We start from the raw sequence: 25,691 nt of genomic DNA on the forward strand, positions 1-25,691 counted from the left end.
TAATATATGATTTTGTTGTCAATCTGTAAAAGTTCAGATTAAAAGGATATATGGTGATATTAAGAAATTACTGTCATCACCTTCAGTTCAGTTCAGTTCAGTCGCTCAGTCGTGTCCGACTCTTTGTGACCCCATGAATTGCAGCACGTCAGGCCTCCCTGTCCATCACCAACTCCCAGAGTTCACTCAGACTCACGTCCATCGAGTCAGTGATGCCATCCAGCCATCTCATCCTCTGTCGTCCCCTTCTCCTCCTGCCCCCAATCCCTCCCAGCATCAGAGTCTTTTCCAATGAGTCAACTCCTCGCTTGAGGTGGCCAAAGTACTGGAGTTTCAGCTTTAGCATCATTCCTTCCAAAGAAATCCCAGGGCTGATCTCCTTCAGAATGGACTGGTTGGATCTCCTTGCAGTCCAAGGGACTCTCAAGAGTCATCACCTTACACTACCCCAAAACCAAATAAACCAACCTCCTAACCCTCACAACAGCCAAAAACTGTCACAGGAAAGAAAGTAACTAGTACAGCAAGAATGCAAGGAGATCAAACCAGTCAATCCTAAAGGAAATCAGTCCTGAATATTCATTAGAAGGACTGATGCTGAAGCTGAAGCTCTTAATATTTTGGCCACCTGACGCGAAGAGCTGACTCATTAGAAAAGACCCTGATGCTGGGAGGGATTGGGGGCAGGAGCAGAAGGGGATGACAGAGGATGAGATGGCTGGATGGCATCACTGACTTGAGGGACATGAGTTGGAGCAAGTTCTGGGAGCTGGTGATGGACAGGGAATCCTGGCGTGCTGCAATCCATGGAATCGCAAAGTGTTGGACATGACTGAGCGACTGAACTGAGGGTGACAGAACATATTGTAGGGGGTACTAAGGAATTTAAGGAGAGGCATATAATATGGATTTGTCTCTGTTTGTGACCATTGATGGTCATTACCTAGATCATCTCTCATTATTTATTATCAGTAATATTTCTATAAAAAGAAACTTCCCTCATTAGGTATTTGGTTACTCTGTGGCACAGTTTGCACAGAAACGACATACCAAATTCTTGATTCTTCCCTTTATTTACCAGTTTTGTATATCTAGCTCTGTTCTTGTTTTGTACATAAGTTTATCTGCCTGTATTTAAAGTGCTAAGTTGTTTCCTAGAATGCTGGGGAAAGTAGACCAGAAAGAACTTTTAAAAGAGTGTCTCTCTGAGCTTGTGAATTTAAATAATTTGATTTTTTACTGCATTGTAGTTTTTATCCTTTAGGATACTCAGATTGTCTTAGCCTAGGGAGCCTTTTTAAGTTGACTTCTGAGCGTTTTTGATGGGACTCTGGTCTCTGATAGCTTCCCTGCTTTGTTACATGACAGGGTGTTCCTGAGCTCATCTTCTCCGTGTCCGCCTTCAGTCCTTAACTCAGCTGTGTCTCCAGAAAGTCCAGTTCCTTTTAGTGAGAAGCAGTATGTAGAGCCACAGTTTTGTGCTGAGGGCATTTGTTGTATTCTGGATATCTATCGGGTGTGTCTGTGATGCATCTGATAAAAATTTTGGATTTTAATTTTTCAAGCTTAAATTCTTTGATTTCAATGTTTCCATCCTTTCTCACGCTGAATAATGTCTTTTTCTAGTGGTATTTACATAAACTTGTTTCTTTTGTATATTTATATTACATTTTAGTATAATGCTATATATGTATTTAACATGGATAAAACATTAAACTATAAAATAAAGTGTGTAAGATATAAATATGTAAATACAAAAAATATTGAACATAGTATAATTTTTATATTTATAAATATATGTTTATATATTTAAACCATTACCACCAATATGATTACTGAAAACTGCAGTTTTAATTTTTTTTTCTTTTGCCCCTGCCCCACTGGGGTTTACATTCAAAGTAAATCCACTTATATGATTTTTCTACTAACTTGGTCAGAATCAGGTCTGTTTGTTTCATTTTATTTTTAATTCTTAGGGTTTGAAAATACTGATTTAATCTTGCTTATAATTTTATGTAAAACACTGATATTACTTCAAAATGAAGTATGTACTTAGTCTCTTCTCCTTATAGGTAACCAAGTTTAGCTTAGGTTGCTGTTTTTAAAAATATAAATAAACGTGTGAGTCTGTGTATGTGAGAGTGTATGTGGGTCTGTAGACATACACGCACACATATATGTACATGTTTTGTTTTGTATGTACAAGCAGAAGACGAGCTCAGTAACACCCTGTCATGTCACAAAACGGAAACTATCAGAGAGCAGAGTCCTATCAAAAACGCTCAGAAGTCAACTTAAATGTTTTGTATAGTTTTGTATAGAAGTCAGCAGAACGTTTTGGAGACCACCTTATAGTAGTGTATAGAGTTAGTTCTCTGTTTTTATAATAGCTGAGTAGAAGTTCATTACCTAGATGTAGCTTAGCTGTCTCATGAATGAGAGTTTTAGGTATGAGCATACATGTTCATGTAATTTTGAGGCAGCTTGCCAAATTCTCTTCCTTAGGCTTTATGCCATTCTCTTTTTTTTCCAGTAATGTGTGAGGGTGCCTGTTTTCCCACTTGTAAACAGTATATAGTCAGAACCTTTTGGATATATACATATTTTATCTCATAGTTGAAAAATGGTGTCTCAATTTAGTTCTCATTTGCATCTCACATGCTTTAGAGCAGTTTGTATGTTTTTTCCTTTGAACTCTTCCAAAGATAAATTCTCATTTTCAATAAAAGACTATCCATTTTGTCGACCAGTCCCTTTGGGCCTTCTCTTTTCTCCTTTTTTCTAATTCTCCAGTCATCCCACAGGTTCTAAAACTTAATTTGATTTAACAAGATTTTCCTACTAAGAATAGAACCTCACTGACCAGTTGTCAGGTTTGATTTCTGTAGAATCAGACCCTTGATTATAACCATTTTATGTGAAAGCTGAACCCGGAAAGTTCTTGTGAGGAAATAAGGAAGATAAGGAGACCAGAATAGGATACAGGTTAATGTTTTAGGCAATTGGGACCATTTCTTTTGGGGACCTTTGGAAGCCAGTGTAGAACGTGCCCCTTAGTTCTTCCACTCAATAGTCAGGAAAGGGGCAATTTGTCCAGCAACTCCATTCCTTATTGGTGGAGTTATGCTTTGGAAAGGTCAAGACATCAGCTGCTTAGTACTCTCCCCTGACCTCACTGTGGCCAGATGACTTTCAGGTGTTTGCAGTAAGAAGGTGCCTACTTGCTCAGGAAAACAGTGATCGGGGCTTGTGGCCTGGGCACTGCCCGTGCCCACTCACTGTTGTGTCAGTGGGTATTCTAGTCTGCCTGCAACTACGTTTCTCAGGGTGAGTTATTATTCTCATTCGTAAATTGCCCTACTGTATTTTGTTAACATCTCTTCTCCTAGAACTTGATTATCTTAAGAGAATTGATAAAAGTAAACCATGACTTGCTCAACTGAGAAGACCCCAGAGTTGTAACCCTTTTGAGAGGTAACTCCCCAAGAGCAGTGTGGTACGTATTGAGGAGCTAACGATCTGTTCCTTTTTATTCTCTACTTTCCCAGAATATCATCTATGAAATAATTTGTTCTGTTCACTGTAGAAAAGTTCATTATTATTTTCATCTACTATCATGATTTTGAAGTGGTATTACTAAATGTGAAGAATAAATGGTACTGCCATATAGACAGGATTGTGTGTAGTATTCATTTTATTTTGGTGGAGAATTTATGTCCCTGAAGAACTAATTTTCAAATTAATACTAAGAGAGTTACAGTGAAAAACTCTCTTAGTTTTGTGGATTTTTTTTTTCCCTCCCCCTTTGAATGGATGGAACTGAAAATAATAGCTACAGGCTGAATTTCTTTCAGAAGTGTCTGTGCTTTTGCATATCTCTGAGCAGGTATCCCTTTGAAAAATGTATGGTTCATTTTCTGTAAAAGCAAAATAAATGGTAAACTCAGAAAAGCAGAGCACATGCACATTGGAGTTGTGTTTTTTTAATAAGATTCTTTTTGATATGGACCATCTTAAAACTCTTTATTGAATTTGTTATACTTTTGTTACGCTATTCTGTTTTATATTTGGGGTTTTTGACCAGAAGGTATGTGGGGTCTTATCTCCCTGACCAGGGATGCATCCCCTGCATTGGAAGGCAAAATCTTAACCACTGGACCACCAGGGAAGTCCCTGGAGTTGGGTTTAACCTCATCTTTACCATTAGATGTTTGTTGTGTGACGTGAGGCTGATATGACTGACCAAAATGAAACCTGAGTGATTGTGGTATCACTCCGAAGGCAAAGAAAGTGTAGATTCTTACATGGATTTAATCCTTGTATTAAATGTAATAGTTGACTTGTTATGGTGGAATAGTTAAACTTGTTATGGTGAATAGCGGTATGGTGTAATAATTAACTTGTTATGGTGAGTAGCAGTTTAAAAGTTGATTTTCATATGTCATATAATCTTGGCCTCTGTTCTACAATTTCTTAGTACGAGGCACCATGCAACCAAAAATAAAATATGGCTCTTTATGTCTCAGGGAGCCCCAAATAAAGTTTTTCCAACTTCTCACACTGACTGTACTATGTTAGATTCAATCCTAACAGGATCGGACACATTTAGGATTGCGCCGTGCTGTGCTTTGCTTACTCAGTCTTGTCTGACTTTTTGTGACCCTTTGGACAGTAGCCCACTAGGCTCCTCTGTCTATGGATTCTCCAGGCAAGAATATGGGAGTGGACTGCCAATTTCTTCTCCCAGAGATCTTCGCTATCCAGAGATCAAACCTGCATCTCCTGATTAGAATTAGGCTCCTGGTCTAATACTAGCAATATAGCCAAATTTGAAACTACAAACCATATTTTATAGATGTATTAAAGCCATTTGGAATCTTCTTTTCCTTGCTTTCTTTCATCAATCCATCCACCTTTCTAGGAGATAATACTGCTTTTTAAAAACATTTGCGTTTTAGTTTTTTGTTCCAAAGAAAAACTAACATACTGAAGTTTGAGAGGTAAAAGACAGAAACTGCCGAATTTAACAGATACTGTTTGTTTTCTTCTCACGTTCTGTCCTTTTCTGCAAGCTAGTTAATTTCAGTCATATCTTTTGATTTTTCTCCCAATTCTTTTAAACGGAATTTCTTCACAATGTCTATTTTTTGTCCTATGCTATGATTACTATTTCCTCCTGTCAGGAGGATCTGTTTTTTTAAAAAGATGCTAGTGTTCTTATTTTTCTACCTACTTTCTCTATATAAAAGACCATCTCACTTGACATTCATTTCCAGTTAAATTTTAGTGGAATCATGTGAGTTCATTGTAATCTGATATTTTTAAAAAATGGCTCAGTGTAGGGGTTTATGAGTTTACAACAAATCACAGAGATATATTTTAAATATGTAAGAGACACCAAGACATTTTGATTAGCTTACAGTTTTTTGACACACAAGAAAATGTAAATTAAAATCAGACCAACGATGGAACGATGAGTGAGTGTTCTGAAAGAGAGTAGATAGATATTTAAATATCTGTGTAACTGTGAGTCTGTTACCATCTCTGTTTTATAGGTGAGGAAACCATTTTTCCTGTTCATAATGGCTTAGATAATAAATTTAAAGTCTGAAGTCTGAACCAAGTCTTTTCCCACAGTTTTTTCCTCTCTTTAGAGAACATGTCTCTATTTCTTTTCTGAGATGGAAATGATAAGGGATGGAATTGGAGTGGAACTCTGGGTTCTCACAGAGATTGTGTGTTGCCTTTTATATTACATGAGGGACAATTAAGGAATGAAATTGTTGTAGAGGCCTTTTAAAAAAATTATATTTGCATTCGCAAATTTTCTTAAGCTTTCTGTTATTTTCTGGCTTCACTTGTGGCTCAGCTGGTAAAGAATCTGCCTGCAATGCTGGAGACCTGGGTTCAGTCCTTGGGTTAGGAAGATCCCCTGGAGAAGGGAAAGGCTACCCACCCCAGTATTCTGGCCTGGAGAATTCCTAGGACTGTACAGTCCTTGGCGTCGCGAAGAGTCAGACAGGATGAGCGACTTTCGCTTGTTTCTGGCAGACAGGGCAAATTGTTGTTTTCATTGGAAGGGGGGATTTGATATTTTGCCTGAAATTTCAGAAGCCAGGTATCACAGTGAAACATCTGAATTGAATATTGTGTACTTCTTAAACACATTTTGTGTTTCCTTCACCAGTCTTTTAATTCATTTGATGGAGGAATGTTTTTGTTTCATAAAGTCTTTTAATGTATTCCTTGTACACTTTCTCCCCTCAGTTGCAAGTAGGATAGAATCAGCAGTGGTTTTTTCATAGAAATGAATAGTTAATTCATTTATGTTGAAATGATCCATAAGTCATTTGTCTCCTAGGGATGGAAATTTATTTCAAAACCAGGCTTTCTCTGATTTGTCCTTCTGCCTGTAACAGAACAGGTCCCGTAACCATCAGTGGGATACTCTGTGTGTATGTGTGTCTCTGTGTGTGTGTGATACTCTGTGTATGGGATATTCTGTGTGTGTGTGTGTGTGTGAGACAGATGACCCATCGCAGCACCTTGGCCTTGTCTGCTGTCATCTCACCTCTCCCCGCCAGTGAGATACTCTGTGTGTGTGTGTGTGTGTGTCTGTCTGTCTGTCTGTCTGTCTGTCTGGCAGACAGATGACCCATCGCAGCACCTCGGCTTTGTCTGCTGTCATCTCACCTCTCCCCGCCAGTGAGATACTCTGTGTGTGTGTGTGTGTGTGTGTGTGTGTGTGTGTGTGTCTGTCTGTCTGTCTGGCAGACAGATGACCCATCGCAGCACCTCGGCTTTGTCTGCTGTCATCTCACGTGTGTGTGTGTGTGTGTGTGTGTGTCTGTCTGGCAGGCAGATGACCCATCACGGCACCTCGGCTTTGTCTGCTATCATCTCACGTGTGTGTGTGTGTGTGTGTGTGTGTGTGTGTCTGGCAGGCAGATGACCCATCGCAGCACCTTGGCCTTGTCTGCTGTCATCTCAGCTCTCCCCACCAGTGGGATAGAGTGAGTGTGTGTGTGTGTGTGTGTGTGTGTGTGTGTGTGTGTGTGTGTGTCACCTCTCCCCGCCAGTAGGATTGTGTGTGTGTGTGTGTGTGTGTGTGTGTGTGTGTGTGTATCTCACCTCTCCCCGCCAGTGGGATAGTGTGTGTGTGTGTGTGTGTCTGTGTCTGTCTGGCAGACAGATGACCCATCACGGCACCTTGGCCTTGTTTGCTGTCATCTCACGTGTGTGTGTGTGTGTGCACGTGCGCGTTTGTGTGTGTGCGTGTGTGTGTGTGTGTGTGTGTGTGTGTGTGTGTCTGGCAGACAGATGACCCATCGCAGCACCTTGGCCTTGTCTGCTGTCATCTCACGTGTGTGTGTGTGTCTGCTGCCATCTCACCTCTTCCCGCCCTCCCGCCCCCACCTGCGCCGGGTGGTGTGGGGGCCGCTAGTGATGTGTAACTGTTGAGCACTTGAGAAAATGACTAGTTGTAGTTCACATATGCTGTAAATATAAAATGTGCGCTGGGTTTTGAAGAGTTGTTTTTTTTGTTTTTTGTTTTTTTTTTTTTTTAAGTGAAATCTTAGTTTTGCTTGAATTTCAAGAGATGATATTGTTTGGATATATTGGATTAAATAAAAATAGACTATTAGAGTCAATTGCCACCTTAAAGACTTTTTTTTTTTTTGAGTCTACTAGAAACTGACACACCTTTAGTTAGCATTGTGTGTCTGTTGACAGTGTTTTATACCTTGCTGATCACAGCTACCTGATTTAAAGGTTCTCCTTGTCTGCCAGAAACAAGTAATTAGAGAAACTTGAGGGCCTCTGCGAGCCTGGCGCCGGAAGAGGTGCAGAGTATGCGGGCTGCTATCTGCAGCCGTGTGCCGTCACAGCACCCAAAGCGCCTTCTCCTGGGGCCGCATCTGGGCGCTGCACACCCGCCCAGCTCTGCTGTCGCTGCAGAAATTCTCAGAAATGAATGGATAACAGAAAGCGGTGTTGGAACAGTAGGAAAGAGCAATTTTGCATGGGAAGCTTTTGGGAGATATTGTTTCCTGTAATCTACCTGAAGTTGGGGCAAACTTGAACAGACAAGAAGTCTGGTGCTTTGGACAGTGTGAAAGCTGCTAGTGAACTCTATTCTCCTCTGTCAGGAAAAGTAACTGAAGTTAATAAAGCTCCAGCAGAAAATCCAGGACTTGTCAACAAATCTTATTATGAAGGTGGTTAGCTAATCAGTAACCCTTCAGAACTAGATGAGTGAGTGAAGAAGCATATGAGAAATACATACAGTCTATTGAGGAGTGAAAATGGAACGCCTAAGTAAACTAGTTTGAAACAACTTAAAAAAAATTTTAGATCTGGGAAAACTGGAATGACCCTCAGAAAGTTCCTAAAATTAGATCATGGGTCTGCATTACAAAGCTTAAGTTGTCGTTATTCACTTGTAAAATGAGAACCTAAATGTTAGAGAAGGGATGCTAATCACTTAGTTTTGGTAGAGCCTATAACTTGAACCAAATCCCCTCATTTGTAGTTGAGTTTTCTTTTGATGTGTCATACAAATTTTATAGAATTTGAATATTCTTCAGAGGTGAATCATGAGTGCTTTCACAGGACCTCAAGAGGAGATAGAAAAATTGTCTTTATCAGTTTCCCTGGTGGCTCCGAATCCACCTGCCAATGCAGGAGACTCGAGTTGGATCCCTGGGTCAGGAAGATCACCTGGAGAAGGAAATGGCAACCCACTCCAGTATTCTTGCCTGGAGAATCCCATAGACAGGAGGAGCATGGTGGGCTACAGGCCATGGGGTCACAAGGAGTTGGGCACAAATGAGCGACTGACGCTTTGAAAGCATCTTTACTACAGATTTCTAGGTTTTTTCCCCCTCCACTACAGTTAAGAGCTAAAGATACAGACTGTCAGGAGAATTTTCTTTTATTAAAATTAGATTTTTATTCTCATCTATTTATGTTATTCTCTTATTCAGTATTTGCTCTCTTCTGTGTACACTTACTTCCTTGTCAAATCACTTTTCCCTTGATTTTTCAGTTATAAATTTTTCATTTGGTTCTTTTTATGTTTTCTACTTATGAGTTTTTACCATCATTTCAAGTGCCTACCCTTACTTTATGGAGAATGGACTGTTAAAATAGCTACCTTATTTTTGATAATTCTCACATCTAGATCATCTTGAGATTGACATCTGTTACTGCCTTTTTCTTTGAGAATTAGATTTTCTTGATTCTTTGTATGTGCTCAGACAGTAAGGCACCTGTCTACAATGCGGGAGACCCAGGTTCGATCCCTGGGTTAGGAAGATCCCCTGGAGAAGGAAATGGCAATCCACTCCAGTACTATTGCCTGGAAAATCCCACAGACAGAGGAGCCTGGTAGGCTACAGTCCGTGGAGTCCCAGAGTCGGACACAACTGAGCGATTTCACTTTCTTTCAGGAGATTATTATTATTCTGTTTGAAACCAGACAGGTCCAGACTGAACTTTCTGTGTCATGGACAATGGTTCCACTGTGAGTTCAGTATTCAAAGCCTTTATTCTGCTGCTTTGTATCTCCTCATGTGCACACCTCAGGCTTAGTGTGGGACCCTGACAATAGCTCCTATCTTCAGTTCTCAAAACTTTTGCCTATTTGAGTATGTTTTGCATATATGTCTTGGGATGAACTTGGGACTTGTGTTGGTTCATATACAGAAATACAGGATCCAGCTCCCAGAGGCCTCTCTTTCTGATTTAGTTGAGCTCCTTTGGTTCAAAGGGACTGGCTCAGTCGGGGTCTTGAGAGGGATAAACGTGGGAAAGGGGGTTATGTCGATTGCAGTTTTGAATATGTGTGCTTTTAAGAATAGTAGGGGGTTAGAATCACCAAAAATGGAGTAGTGGCTCCTGTCAGACAAATCGTCCCATGAGTAGTGACAGCCATCTCTGGACAACATATGACAAAAAGTATGAGGACATTGTAGAGCAAACAAATGGAAATAGAAGCTGGTTTGGAGTGGCCTGAGGCGAGCTTCCCAAGTTGATGGTGTTCTGCCTGAGAGCAGGCTCCTCTTGGGTGGTTTGCAGTTTTAAACTGGCTTGAGGAATCAGATAGTTGAGAATTACCACAGCAGCTCAGAGTAGTGGAGCCGAGCAGGAGGAAGAGGGAGGAAGTCCAAGAAAGGAAAGAACCTCAGAGGTCGAGTACCAAATTCTGGGTATAAACTCTGTCAAATACTGGGGCCAACCCCGAAACTTGGAAACAGTTCAGGTATCAGCAAGAGAATAGGTAAACTGTGGTTTATTTGTATCACAGAGTCTTACTAACAGTTGAAGGAGAAAACTATTGGTACCTGAAGCAATTTGTACTAAACTCTGAAACATGCTGAGTGAACGTAGTCTTGTGTGAAACAGGACATAATGTATGATTCCTTATACAGTGTACTAAAAACAGGCAAATATCTGTTGTGTATTGGGGCTGGGGTGGGACGAAGATAATTATTGTTGGGGAATAAATGATTGACAAGGCTTAGAAATGGAAGCATGGCTGCTGGGGACAAGAATTAAGTAAGAAAAGGCATGTGGGAACTTTCTAGGGTGAGGATAGTGTCCTGTTAGGGATTTGAGTTACTTGAGTTTGTGCATTCGTCAGAATTCATTGAGTAGTGCACCCGTACATATCTATTGTAGTTTGCGTGAATTTTTTCTTTACAACAAAAATTGTACTAAATTCTTTGTTATAGTTAATGATAGGCAGTTTGAAGTAAATATGGGTATATGTGAGGGAAGTTCACAGATAGCTGTAACTTTTTTTTTTTTCGGTAACTTTTTTTTGAAGTGCTTCAGAAATTAAGATTAGTTAATAGATGTGAGTAAAACAAACAGAAGAAAGCATTAATTTTAAAGTCTTAGTAATGGTTATGTGGATGTTCTTTGTACACTTCTTTGAGTTTTTCTGAAGGATTGAAATTTTCATGAAATGCTATGAAAGATACTAGTAGGAAGTATATCTCTGCTGTTTGTTTTTGGTGGCTTTCATAAAAACTGGTAGTTCTTTAAATTTGGAAATATTTTAAAGAATTTATCAGGTACATTTTTCTGCCTATGCATTGAGCTCTGAACTGTTTAGGATGTAGAAAGATAGAAGTAGAAATAAACAATGTAAGTGGAAAGACAAAACATATACACACAATAATTTGAAGACTTCAGAGTGATAGGGCAAAATCTCACAAAGATCATTTATAATAGTATGATCAGAGTCAAATGTGAATGGTGGGAAACGGAGTCCCTGGAGTTGCGTATTTTGAACAAGTTTTGAAAGTGCTCATAGAAGAAACTTTTGGATTCTCTTTCTGTTCTTTTAATTGGCCAACTGTTGATTGCAAAGTATGCACATTTTTTAGTGTGTTGTATTCATTCTTTAGCAGAGGAATGCTGTGTGATTTTAATGCTAGAATTGTTAGCCAGATGAGAATTTATGATGATGATTTAAATTATGATGAGAATTTATTTGAAAAAATCTGTATTTTAGGAAAATGGTAATTGTATGTTAATAAGTTCTATTAAAAAACAGATGATCATAGTTGCTGAATTTTATAATTCTTCTATAAAGTTTTGAGAGATGAGTATGGTGATATTAAAAATATTAATATACTATCCAGTATTAAGTATAAGAATTCCAAACTACTCGTTCATTCTTTATCCTCATCTTGCTCTTAGGAAATGTATTCTGATAGACTGAATTTTTTTAAGGTATATATTGGAATAAATTATAAGTGGATAAAAATGAGAGAAAAATGAAATACTGAAATAGAATCGTGAGATTTTTTCGCCATTAGTTTGATCATCTCAGTTTCTTTCTAATGACAGTTTTTCTTCCCTTAACCTGAAATGAGAAGTTTGAATAAGATTAAGCACTTATTAAATACATTTACTTTTTAGAAAATAAAAAGTTATATATAATTAATTGTTTTTTTTTATAGATATATATATGGCTTGTTAATTTCTAGAGAGCAGAAATAGATTTGGACTCATTTTTGGTCTTTCGACTTTTTAACCTTTCCAATTGTATTGCAGTAAAAAAGGGACCATTTCCATTATAACTTTCTCAAAGCAAATATGCTGCAAAAATACAAACAGACGAAAAGCAAACGTGCTGCTGTTTTGTATGTAGCTTTAGCAATTTATAATTGTTCCTAGAATTTTGTATTATTGATATCTAAATGAAGCATTTTGGTCTTTGAGAAAATTGTACTGTATACCGACTTACACAAGTGTTAGGAAGAATTACAAATGTGTTTCTGTTCTACAGATAGAAATTTAGTGAGGAACAATCCAGTGGACTTCTTGCCACATACCAACTAGTTATTTAAACATCAAATTTTCATTTAGCTCCTGATCTTGGTACCAAGAGAATAGTGTTTTCTGCAGTACAATCAGTTCTGAATTTTTGAGGAGCTGGTTTATATCTGTATGATAGTGGCTAAAAATAATGCTGTTTATAGTATCCTATCGCTAGTAATTATAATAAAACTAGTTTTATTAGTAGTAAATAAGCTTAATGTTTAAGGTCTCTGAAAAAAGTCACGGAGGAGGGGGGAAATAAGGTAGTTTGAGTAAATTGCTGAAAACAGCTTATGTGCAGAACAGTGCACTACAGTATGCTTTCCATATCCATCCTGATATCTGCTGTATGCAGTTAAAGTGAAGTCGCTCAGTCATGTACGGCTCTTTGCGACCCCGTGGACTGTAGCCCACCAGGCTCCTCTATCCATGGGATTCTCCAGGCAAGAACACTGGAGTGGGTTGCCATTTCCTTTTCCAGGGGATCTTCCCGACCCAGGGATCGAACCCAGGCCTGCTGCATTGCGGGCAGATGCTTTAATCTCTGAGCCACCAGGGAAGCCTTAAGTGTAAGTTTATTTTAATCAGCTAATTAGGATTATAAGTCAAAACACCCACATTAAAATAGAAAATATTTTTAATGTGAAGGAAAGTTTGTTTCACAGGTTACTTGTCTTAGGGGCACATGGATATCACAACCATTTTAAGACTAGACAAGAACAGATTTCATCACCATCAAGGCTGCTTTATTTTTGCCTTTGTTTCTACCAGCCAGAGAAAAATTTTATTAGTGATTCTGAATAACATATTAGGTACTGTATTGCCAGTGTGAAATGTTCAAGTGAATGATTAATGGAATTATGTCTGTGCCAAGTTATTTTATAATCACTAAGTGATTTGCATAAAGTAAGTTTTAAAAACAAAATTTTCATAGACTGTTTCATTATATCTTTATATATTTTAAAAGATATATATTACATCCTTTAAAAGGATAGATTTTTGATATTAATTGATTCCTGATTGTAGAGATAACGTTTATTGGTCCTCATATAGCTAGAGTTTTAAAAGTCTGCCAGGTGAGATTCACAGTATTAACATAAATGAAAAGTAAATGCAAACTGTAGTGTCAGAGGATCTATGAGCTTAAAAAATTTATCAGACTGTAGACCAATCAGTTAATTACCTGTAATTTAGGAAATTGCCATTAGGAAACCACAAGTTTTTGAGGCACCAGAGCCTTTCCATTATTTGTTACCGATATATAGAAGCTTGATTTCTTTCAGGGTAGAAAATTTAAACAAAAAATACTGTTCTCTTTATATTTCTGTTGTCACTAGTGGTAAAAAAATGTCATTTATTTCAGTTAACCTTGTTGTCAGAAGCAGTCAGGTTCTGTTTTGAGAGCTAACAAGAAAAATGTTATGCATAGGGAAGGTACACTCATTAACAAAGAAGGGTATCATAAATATAATTATTGTTTTGTTACAAGTAAAAGTAATTGTCTAATTTACTCTAATCATTTTTTGTGTCATTTTACACTTTGTTCAGTTACTTAATTGAGAATTGAGATCAGTTATGAGGCATTTTATTACCTAAAGTAATTACTAGCCCAAAGGTATTCCTGTACTGTTTTTAAGATTCACTTGGGCAGTCTCATTGGCTAAAGGTGAATTGCTTTTTTGAGGTCATAATTTGGTCACTCACACCTAATCTGGTTTAGATGTTAAGGTTACTTACTAAGGCAGGTATATTGTAAACATTTTAAGAGTTACAAAATCTTAAAAGTTACGATTTTATATCCTAAAAATCTACTTAAAAGTTATGAAAAGATTGCTTAGAGCAGTTCAAAATTTTTGAAAATTGTTTTCATCCCTGTTCCACCTGCTGTTTGCAGTGTTAACTTCCCTGTTAACAGAAGTCCTACATTTTACTGCTTCTTCCTGAACTCATCTATAGACTCTCAGTGTTAAAGCCAGAAGAGCCCTTTCAGATTATCTAATTCAGCACCCTCATTTTACAGATGAGGAAACTGAGGCCTTGGACTAGAACAGAAGTCTCCTGACTGAGTCCAGGACTCTTTGTGTTGCGTCATGCTGCCTGATGTTTGTTTATGGAACTCAGCAACATCATATACAGGGTGAGCTTTTTTTTTTTTTTTAAACAAACGCACAAAGTGGCTTGCTGCTCTCATCAGGTGGTGTCATCGTTCTTAAGTTTCATCTTTCTTTTTCTTACCCATATCTATTTTGATCCACAATGTAGCCCAATTACCCATGGATTTATTTTGCTGCTACTACTTCTTGGCGGTTGACCATTGTTTTTCAGAGTTAAGCTCTTAGTAATACGTTTTCTTATCCATAACCATGGTAGCCTTACCAGGCATTATAGCAACAGTAGATTAAAATTCTTACAAGGATAACTTAGGGAATCTTAAATTTAGATTTAAAGTGAGTTATAAGTAGATAAGTACAAGAGTGTGTATATGAGATCTAAGAGCAGATGTGATACCAAATATGAGAGCAATCTTTTTGTGAAATAACAAAATCCCAAGAAATATTAGTCAACAGTGTGACATGGTTGCTGTAAAAAGCCTTATCCTGTGAACTCACGGATTTAAACTCATTTGTGTTTTAGAGTATCATTTGCATTTTAGATATCATTAGATTATCATAGCATCTGCTCATGATGTCCTAATTTTGGCTAGTGAGAGCCTCTTCAGGTTGGTTCCTGTGTCCTTTGGATAAGACCTTAGAAGTTTTAAGTAGCTGTCTTGCTTTTTGGTTTGACACGGTGTTAATAGATTTGTGTGGTTTTCTAAGGTAACTCAAGGACTTTTAAGTTCTTGTAGTAAGTTCAAGATTTATAAGTTTCTGTAGGACCAAAATATCGTTTCCACTAACTCGTTCATTAATAAACACGGTCCATCATTAATTTTGCTTTTTGTAAAAGTAGGAGAAAACAAGATCTTTCAGCTTAAACAAAATTAGCGTGCTTCTCTTGTATTTTAAAATCTCTTGTTTCATATTACTGAAATAACCATGTGTCAGCCTCTAGAATTTTGGGTAAACGAAAGCACTAATGCTCAGCTATGAATGTTGGATAAATTTGGATTGGACACTTTACATCACTTACATATGTATAATATGTATATATCATTGGAACATATACATGTACGTTACTAGTGAACATACACACACACACACATATATATATGTTACTAGAATTCTTTGCCTATTTAACTGTTTCTCAGCAATCTTAAAGGGCCCCTGTCCAGTTAACCAACTGTGTTTCAGGTGAACTAAGTCAGAGGTCCAGAAATGCTATGTGACGGTAGTTTTCCTGAAAAGATTACATCTGTGGGGAGGATTGTGGATGTTTTATTTTGACAAGGGCGTAGTACATAAATTGCGCTTTGATTATGTTTCTTATGCATGAGGGCTGGCTTTTATGACTTCTGGAGTGTGTGTGTGTATTGTTGTTGTTCAGTTGCTCAGTCTTATCTAACTCTTTGTGACCCCGTGGACTGCAGCACACCAGGTTCCTCTCTCTTCCACTATCTGCTGGAATTTGCTCAAATTCTTGTCCATTGAGTCAGTAATGCTAATCTAACTATTTTATCCTCTGCTGCCCCCTCTCCTTTTGCCTTCAATCTTTCTAAGCATCAGGATCTTTTCCAGTGAGTTAGTTGGTCAGAGTATTGGAGCTTCATTTTCAATCCTTCCAGTGAATATTCAGAGTTGGTTTTCTTTAGGATTGACTGGTTTGGTCTTGTTGTTTATAGCTATTATGTGCTAGAATGTAAACTACAGACTGCCTTTTAAATGCTTGTAATTTGATAGTGACTGAAAAATATGCACAATATAAAATGATAGAATAACAGTGTTAACACATAAATTATAAATTGGTTTTCATGCACTTCTACTACCTGTGAGATTTTTAGAGTAGGTTTTATTTCTATTTTACAGAATAGGAAACTGGGGCTTAGGGTAGTTAAATGATTTAATGCTTTACTGTCAAAAACAATAACATTTGAAAGAAAATACAAATACTCTGATTTCTAACCTAAATTTTTTTTTTTTTTTACTAGTGCCCAACTTTGAAAAGAGTTTTTCTAAAACTATGCTTCCAGGGGTACAGGAGGAAAGGAGGAAACACCTTTAATGTTGACATTTGAATAGTCTTCATAAGGAGATGACATTTGAAGAATAGAAAAAATTTTAACACTTGTAGTTGGAACAAAGAGCTTAAAATGCATAAATGTGGGAATTAGGGGTTTGTTAGAATATTTTTTACTCACTTGAATGTAGAGTACATTCAAAGAAGATGCTGTACAGTCAGATAGATACTTCAAGACCATACATTAGAGAAGGAGAACTTAAATGCTTCTGTAAACAATTTAGAGAGAATGTGGAAGCTAATAGGTAGTCATGAATACATATGACATAATCAGCATTATATTTTATGTGTAGATGTCAGAAGATAGTATGAAGAGACCTAGAAGTCGTTGAGGGTATTGCAGTAGTAGAGGTGATAGGTACTGCAAAAAAGAAGGCGTGACTGAAAGGGGTGTTTTAAAGGTAAGCGATAGCAGGTAGAAGCCGGGATAGAAAATTGAATGCCAAAAAAACCCCCTAAAATTTAAATTGTAGTGAATTACAGAATTAGTAATAGTTATGGGCAAGAGGAGAAACATTTTGGGAAGTATACGGCATAAGTTGCCTCCAGTAATGCTGAGTGATGATAACTGAAAGGACATAGATATCTGTGCTTTAGTCAGCTGGAATTGGGATTCCTAGGTGGCTCAAGGTAAAGAATCTGCCTGCCAATGTAGGAGATGTGGGTTTGATCCCTGGTTGGAAAGATCCCCTGGAGGAGGAAATGGCAACCCACTCCAGGTATTCTTGCTGGGAAAATCCCAGAGTCCCATGGACTATGGAGGAGTATAGTCCATTGGGTCCCAAAGAGTCAGCTGGACACGACTAAGTGACTGAGCAGGCTCATATGCAGCTAGAATTGGAATGTTTGGAATGGGAAAGATGGGTGTGTGTGTTTGGCATGTAGCGGGACAGATGGTGGTTTTATAATTCTTCAGAGTGGATGAGATCCTTAGTTGGAGGAGTGGAGTGAAGATGAAAGGGCTAAAAAGAAGTCCGCTATATACTGTAGAGCAGGAAGAAAAATCAGTGAAGTGGACAGAATCAGAAAGTCACATGTTGGAAGTTTAAAGTTTTGTTTTTTTTTTTAATCTTAAGTTCTGGAAATGGCAAGTAGTATGAAATAATGAAGGCATATGATGACCTGTTGAATTTGGGGTGGATTAGTAACAAAGTTCTTTAGAGTCCATAAAATTTTAACAATAACAAAAACATTTTCTTCTTTATATGCTTAAACATATTCTTTTACTTAAATGCATTAGATACACATTTTGTCACGTACTCTTTCTTTTGCTTCTTCCCCCATCAGTTCAGTTCAGTTGCTCAGTTGTGTCCAGCTCTTTGCGACCCCATGGACTGCAGCATGCCAGGTTTCCCTGTCTATCACCAACTCCCAGAACCTGCTCAGACGCATGTCCATCCAGTTGGTGATGCCATCCAGCCATTTCATCCTTTCTCGTCACCTTCTCTTCCTGCCTCAGTCTTTCCCAGCATCAGAGTCTTTTCTAACAAGTCAGCGCTTCATATCAAGTGGCCAAAGTATTGGAGCTTCAGCTCCATGAGTTTATTGTCTTTAATAACTTTACAATCCATGAATATCATGAATATACCACAATCTTGTTTTGATTCTTCCCCTTAATGGGCATTCACTATACTAACCTTTTTGCCATTAAAACCCAGTCTTCTTATATAAACATCCTTAGGAATTTGTGTTTTTCTCTCTCTGTATTGCAGAGTATACATCTTAGTTGAACTCAGTGACATTACAACTGTGTGACCACATTTTAACAAAAAACAAAAAAGGCAAATTCTTATTTTTCCAGTCTAATATTTTTACTTTTAATAAGAATTGCCAGATTGTTTTCCAAGGATTTTTTTCTTTTTTACATTTCCATTTGCACTACGTGGGGATAACGTTGTATTTTTCAGTTGAATATAATGTTTGGTCATTTGATTCTGTGCCTCTTTTGTTCATTTCTTTTGTAAATATTTATAAACTTTTGGTCTTTTAACTATAGTGTTTTCTCATCTCTATTTATAGGTGCGTATTACTGGAGCAGAGAAAAGCTGTTGTTTTTTTATTGGCCACTACTATATTAAATTCCTTTATGAAGGGCTGGTGATATTTGCTAATAATATATCTAGAAGACCCAACAGCTTCTGTGATGGAGACTACTTTTTCTCTTTTGTATCTTTTTCTACTACTTCTTCAGTCAGCACAGAACAATAGGGTGAATAAAACTAAAGGTTTTTGAAGTGAGCAAAAAATCAGAAAGTCCTAATAACTTTTACCAAAGAAGTAAAGCCATCTGAAATTAAGGGGCTTTGAGTGAGATAGAATCTTTATAAAGCTTTTGAAAATCCGTAACGGCAAATTTGAGAAGGAAGTTAAAATGTAGTAAAACGATTGCCAGATAACTCAGAGGAACAAAGTTGTTTTAGACACCAAAATAGTTAAATGTCATGATGATAGCATTTGTGTTGAAATGTCTGATCTGCATGAAAATGGAGGGAATGGAGATACAGTTCAGGTGAATGATGCGAGATTGGGGGATACTGAGAAACTGGAGTAATGTGAGATGATCTTGAAAACCTGTTCAGTTATAGAAACGGAGTAGATCAAAGATATAAGGAGTTTACAGTGAAAAACTGCCACCACTGGTGGCTTAGTGTTAGAGAACCCACCTGCGAGTGCAGGTAGATGAAAGAAACAGGTTCAATTCCTGGGTTGGGAACATCTGGAGAAGGAAATGGCAACCCACTCCAGTATTCTTACCTGGAGAATCCCACGGACAGAGGAGCCTGGCGGCTACAGTCCATGGGGTTGCATAGAGTTGGACACACTGAAGTGACTTAGTACATACACACAGTGAAAAAGAGGGTGTGTGTATTTTGTTTTGTTTACAGTTACAGGATTTAAAGATAGAGACATTTTTGAAGTATGTAGTGTGATGCAAGCATGGTTTGTATGCTGTGGGGAACTTGTTAAGATAGACATGCCTGGGCTGTACGTCTGACTTGCTGAAACTTAATTAAGACTTTTCCTGGTTGGCACAAAATTTATAACATTACTTTGAAGAAGCTGCACAGGTGATTTTGATACATCACACTAAGTAAGACTATTAGGCTAGAAATTGGAACGTGGCCTTTTTCCCCTTCATACATAGTGTCATGGTCCCCCTCCACCTCACCCCACCCCGAAGAAATGGAGATACAAGTTACTGGAATTGAGAGAGTAGTAGAGATCAACATTGGAGTGGATGAGAGGGAACGCTGAATTTTAATCATCATTGGAGATTATTTTTTGGTCTCTTTAAAACATCACTGTCCTAGTGGGAAACATTTATTCATTTGGTCAACAATCATTGAGTGCCTTTTATGAATCGAACTGTTATTTCAGGCACAATAGTAGTGAATGATAAGGATTAAGTGTCTGCTCTCACATAGCTTGCATTTTTTTAATGAACACAAATAAACTGTCATTCCTAGAGTACAGTATTTGTTAACTGAATCCTCATAGTGTTTGAAAAAACTAACGTACCCTATGGATCATCCTATTATATGATCCAGTATTATTTCTGTAGAGTAGTGGTCTATGTAAATAAAAAATTAATTTTAAAATGAATGTTTTCATTTGCTGCTGTTACCTCTTGCTGCCTTTTTTTTTTTTTCCCACTATTCTTAAGTATCGCTCTGAAAGCTTCCTTTTCCACTAATGTAAGGGAAGACAAAAAGAGGTAAACCCATTTCCATCACATAATGGAAATGAGGAACATTCTTTCAGTTCTGGCAGGCTTGAGTTTCAACACAGTATGCTTCTTCAATATAGAACAGTCCAAAGGGAAATAATTCCAGACTCCTACCTACTGGATGTGAATAGATTAAAAATCTTTCCAAAGTTAGATAACCCTGTGATAACTGATTGAGTACCCAGAAACTCAGAAAAGGGATGAAATTCTTTGTTTGATCTTGTTCTTCCTCTCCCATGTGACGTGTGCTCATATCTCTGTATAAGTTTTGGAAATAGCAGATGCTTTGTTTTCATCTCCATTTTGCAGTCACTGTTTTCATGGGTTCAGTTTTGCATACTACTCACACCTAGTACTAGATCCATCCCTCTTAGTTTTTTTTTTCTTAACCAGTTTTTTAAAGAGAAAATGATTGTATATTTACACGTAAATAAGTTTTGAGGTTTTAATTAATATTCAATTTAGTTCAGTCGCTCAGTCGTGTCCGACTCTTTGCGACCCCATGAATCGCAGCATGCCAGGCCTCCCTGTCCATCACCAACCCCCGGGGTTCACTCAGACTCGCATCCATCGGGTCAGTGATACCATCCAGCCATCTCATCCTCGGTTGTCCCCTTCTCCTCCTGCCCCCAGTCCCTCCCAGCATCAGAGTCTTTTCCAATGAGTCAACTCTTCTCATGAGGTGGCCAAAGTACTGGAGTTTCAGCTTTAGCATCATTCCTTCCAAAGAAATCCCAGGGTTGATCTCCTTCAGAATGGACTGGTTGGATCTCCTTGCAGTGCAAGGGACTCTCAAGAGTCTTCTCCAACACCACAGTTCAAAAGCATCAATTCTTTGGCGCTCAGCCTTCTTCACAGTCCAACTCTCACATCCATACATGACCACAGGAAAAACCATAGCCTTGACTAGATGGACCTTAGTCGGCAGAGTAATGTCTCTGCTTTTGAATATGCTATCTAGGTTGGTCATAACTTTTCTTCCAAGGAGTAAGCGTCTTTTAATTTCATGGCTGCAATCACCATCTGCAGTGATTTTGAAGCCCCAAAAAAATAGTCTGACACTGTTTCCGCTGTTTTTCCATCTGTTTCCCATGGAGTGATAGGATCGGATGCCATGATCTTCGTTTTCTAATGTTGAGCTTTAAGCCACCGTTTTCACTCTCTTCTTTTACTTTCATCAAGAGGCTTTTTAGTTCCTCTTCACTTTCTGCCATAAGGGTGGTGTCATCTGCATATCTGAGGTTATTGATATTTCTCCTGGCAATCTTGATTCCAGCTTGTGCTTCTTCCAGCCCAGCGTTTCTCATGATGTACTCTGCATATAAGTTAAATAATTAGGGTGACAATATACAGCCTTGACATACTCCTTTTCCTATTTGGAACCAGTCTGTTGTTCCATGTCCAGTTCTAACTATTGCTTCCTGACCTGCATACAGATTTCTCAAGAGCCAGTTTAGGTGGTCTGATATTCCCATCTCTTACAGAATTTTCCACAGTTTATTGTGATCCACACAGTCAAAGGCTTTGGCATAGTCAAAAAAGCAGAAATAGATGTTTTTCTGGAACTCTCTTGCTTTTTCGATGATCCAGCAGATGTTGGCAATTTGATCTCTGGTTGCTCTGCCTTTTCTAAAACCAACTTGAACATCTGAAAGTTCACGGTTCACGTATTGCTGAAGCCTGGCTTGGAGAATTTTGAGCATTACTTTACTAACCAGGAGGGGAAAACTCTCCTGTTCCCTTCAGCTCTAAAGCCTATGATTCGTAATATTTTATATATTATAGATTGTATCAATTAACAGTTATTTTGTATCAGCAGGCCCAAAGAAAATTCTGCTCTAAAAAGTAAGTTTAGTTATATATTTGAGGTTAAAAACAAAATTTTTTTCCCTGATTTGTGTTTTATTTATTATAATTTATATTTTGAGCTTCTAGGTCATTTGTTCTGTAGCCACTAAGTTTTGTTTGACTCTCTTGTGACCCCATAGACTGTAGCTTGACAGGCTCCTCTGCCCATGGAATTTGCCAGGCAAGCATACTGGAGTGGGTTGCTGTTTCTTTCTCCAGGGGATCTTCCCAACCCAGGGATCAGACTCAAGTCTCCTGCATTGTCTGGTGGATTCTTTACCACTGAGTCACCAGGGAATCCCTTTATGTCAGTAGGGTACCTATAAAATGCTAAAAACCTTGCAGTAGAATGAAAATAGGTATGATTTGTGGGAACAGTTTTAGTCTTAAAAACTTACATGACTTGGTTCAAATGCTCATTGTTTCTAACATATGTATTCATTTTCATATAACTTTTATTTGTAACATTTTTTTCATAATGATTACTCTTATAACTTACAGGTATTTTAATTGAAGTTGAGTGGTTTTGATGTGTGCCCTGAAAAACTTTTTTTTTTTCAAGAATGTTTCTTTTTCCTTTAGTTCAGAGAATTGTATAAGAAAATTCTGCTCTGAAGAGTATTAGTTGTATAATTGTAGTTAAAAACAAAGATTAAATATCTGTTTACCGTATGGTAATCAAGGTTTTTTTTTTTTTTTTAAACTATACTAATAATTGGGGATTCCCTGTGGCTCAGAGGTTAAAGTGTCTGCCTGCAATGCGGGAGACCTGAGTTCGATCCCTGGGTCAGGAAGATCCCCTGGAGAAGGAAATGGTAACCCACTCCACTATTCTTGCCTGCAGAATCCCATGGACAGAGAAGCCTGGTAGGCTACAGTCCACGGGGTCGCAGAGTTGGACACGACTGAGCGACTTCACTTTCACTTTCAATAAAGCTTACTGCCAACTCCTTAATATTTTCAGAGGAGATCAAAGTGATTCTGAAGTTGATGTCTCTGGGTAAAGATAGTATTTTATTTTCCCTAAATGTAATTCCTTCTTCTCCAAGAAAGAGATAAAGTTGGGAGCAATGAGAAGAAGAGCAATCTTACCTTCTAATTTGTGCCTTAGGGGTGTGTGTGTGTGTGAGCTATTTATTATGAGGGTGGGGGGTGTTAGCTGTTTATTGAGGCTTTGTGTGTGTGTGTGTTTTAGCTATTTATTGAGTAGCTAGCATGCCTTTGCATCATATTGAGGGAAGCAGGCTGTTCTAATACCTGTACTTGAGAAGCAGGAAATTGATCAGCAATTTGATAGTTGGTCTGCTGAAATGGAGTGTGTCTAGATAAATTTATACCAACTTATCTTCTCTGTAGTTGTTTACTTTTCAGAGAAAGGAGAGTCAGGCCCAGGACTTCATATTCAAATCAGGGTCAGAAAGCTAGGATGCATGTTGAGTGTGAAATAGTCATTGTTTTGTCTCTGCACTCACTGCCCTTGTTCTTATAGATTTCCCTGTCCTTCACATTCATTAATATGGAAAAAACACTAGGCTTTAACCGTTACAGTGGTCTGGAAAAGATGAAAGCCTGATGAGAAACTGGAAGAGCTAAAGAGAGTTAAAACTGTTATTTTTTTCTCCCCAGTGACATTTTCAGATGGTTGCTTTTAAACAATCCAAACAAGATCTGCACACTGCTTTTGGTTGCTAAATTCCAATCTCTTCCACCTGTTGGTAGAAATAAATTTGTCTTGTCAAATTCCCCACATTCTCGATTTGGCTAGTCGTATGGCTTTGCTGGTGGCTCAGATGGTAAAGAATCTGCCTGCCTTGCAGGAGACCTGGGTTTGATCCCTGGGTTGGGAAGATCTCCTGGAGGAGGGCATGGCAACCCACTCCAGTACTCTTGCCCGGAGAATCCCTGTGAACAGAGGAGCCTGGAGGGCTACGGTCCGTGGGGTCACAAAGAGTTGGACACGACTGAACAGCTAAGCCCAGCACATCCTTGTGAAATTACTGATACATTCTGCTGTCCCCCTGTAACTTCTGTAAAGTGATGGTTAAGAGGTGTGATTAAATTCACTTGTCTTTGATCATGAAGTCTCCTTTTTTCTTCCTTCTGCCTCACCTTGAGGCATAGACCATCTGGTTGTGTCACTTTTTGTGGCGTTGATGTTGATAAGTGAATTTAGTTGTTGTTAGTCTAACATATCCGTTATAAAATTCCACATTGGCGTTCCCCCTGGTGGTCATAGTGCCCATTACTGATTGTTGCCTAGATTTTAATTTTCTTAGGGATAGAAAATAGTTGTTTTTAAAATCCTATCATTGTTTTTGCATTGATTAGATGGAATTCTGTAAAGAAGGGCTCTTCCTAGTCAAGTACTAGGATATTCTGAAATAGAACTTGCACAACAAAAGCAGGGTATGTGCTTGAGTTGTTCTAGTTACCAGTTTTTAGACTGATGAGTTGGTGATGCCCTCTCACGGTGACCAGTGATGTGAAATTTATTTTTAATTTTTATAATCTCATGGATTAAGAACTATTTTTGAGGTGTTTTAATTCATTGTGGTTCCTGTCTCCTTTTGACATGACGCACGTGGCCTTGGGTTGTGTCCTTGCTTTCTTGCATGGCAAGATGTTCCAGGTTTTCTGCTTCAGTGCTGGAATTGGTCATTCCTCCGAAGTGGTTTTATTTCTATTTAGAGCCTGCAATCAAAGCATGGAGTGCTGTTTACTACTAGGTTATCATTAGTTGCTGTAGGCCTTTTTAGAATAAGGAAATAAATGTGTATGTTTAGTAGGAGAAATAAATCACAAATTCTTGCTTATATTTCAGTTCAGATTTAAGGTTACTCTAAGGTTTTAAAGCTTGATTTGTATTGTATGATTTTATTAAAAATATATCTGTATTATAAACATTAAAATAATTTTTTTTACTAAATTCCATCAAATAAGAGATTTTTTTAATAAAACTAAAATGACCACACTTATTTATTATTTAAAAAAAAGTGTTCCCTGGGATAATGTGACGTTTATCCTCTGTCTTCTCATACTCCGTAGCATACTGCAGTGTATCCTTCAGGGGTAGCCAGCTTGAGGTACAGAGAGTAGAATAGCATGAAGAGAAGATAAGAAGATTTTTACTGCTGCCCTACTTGTGTATATTTTTTCTTTTGGAGAATTTTGGTTTGTAATGGGTTTAACATAATGTCTTATTTGTTACATATTTATAAAAATATTCAAATTAATAATACTAATAGAATGACTATAATAAGACTACAGAGAGCAATTTAAACTTTTTTTTGTGATTTTTTTTTTTTTTTTTGGTCTCTAGGTTACATCCCTTAGGGATATGTGCAATCAAAATACTACTTCAAAGTGTATTAGTTTTCTTTTAAGATTATAAATAATTTCACCAGTTTACAAAAATAAAGATTTATTTCCCAATCTCTTGTGTGTAGATAATATGGGTTGACTGTGGCTCTGTTTTGTGTCTTCTTATTTGGGGATCCAAGCTTTTGGAACAGACCCCATGTAGGACATGTTCATTCTTGCGCCAGAAGGAAAGAGTAAGAGCACTGGCAGATACTTCTAATACCGCTTAAAGCCGTGATTGATC

At 37.9% G+C, this 25,691-nt stretch overlaps 1 protein-coding gene across 2 annotated transcripts in view; it reads left to right on the forward strand.

Annotated features, from left to right (window-relative positions):
* TBL1XR1 (transducin beta like 1 X-linked receptor 1) overlaps positions 1–25,691 on the forward strand; it is a 176,795-nt gene that overhangs the window by 92,059 nt on the left and 59,045 nt on the right. The window contains exon 3 of one of the 2 annotated variants that reach the window (XM_018047615.1): positions 14,357–14,473. The exons of the other annotated variant lie outside the window; for it this stretch is intronic. The gene's annotated coding sequence lies outside the window, so the exon portion shown is untranslated. The remainder of the gene's footprint in view (positions 1–14,356; positions 14,474–25,691) is intronic. 2 annotated transcript variants of the gene reach the window in all.

The sequence above is a fragment of the Capra hircus genome, chromosome 1, assembly GCF_001704415.2.
Source record: "Capra hircus breed San Clemente chromosome 1, ASM170441v1, whole genome shotgun sequence".
Classification (NCBI taxonomy): domain Eukaryota; kingdom Metazoa; phylum Chordata; class Mammalia; order Artiodactyla; family Bovidae; genus Capra; species Capra hircus.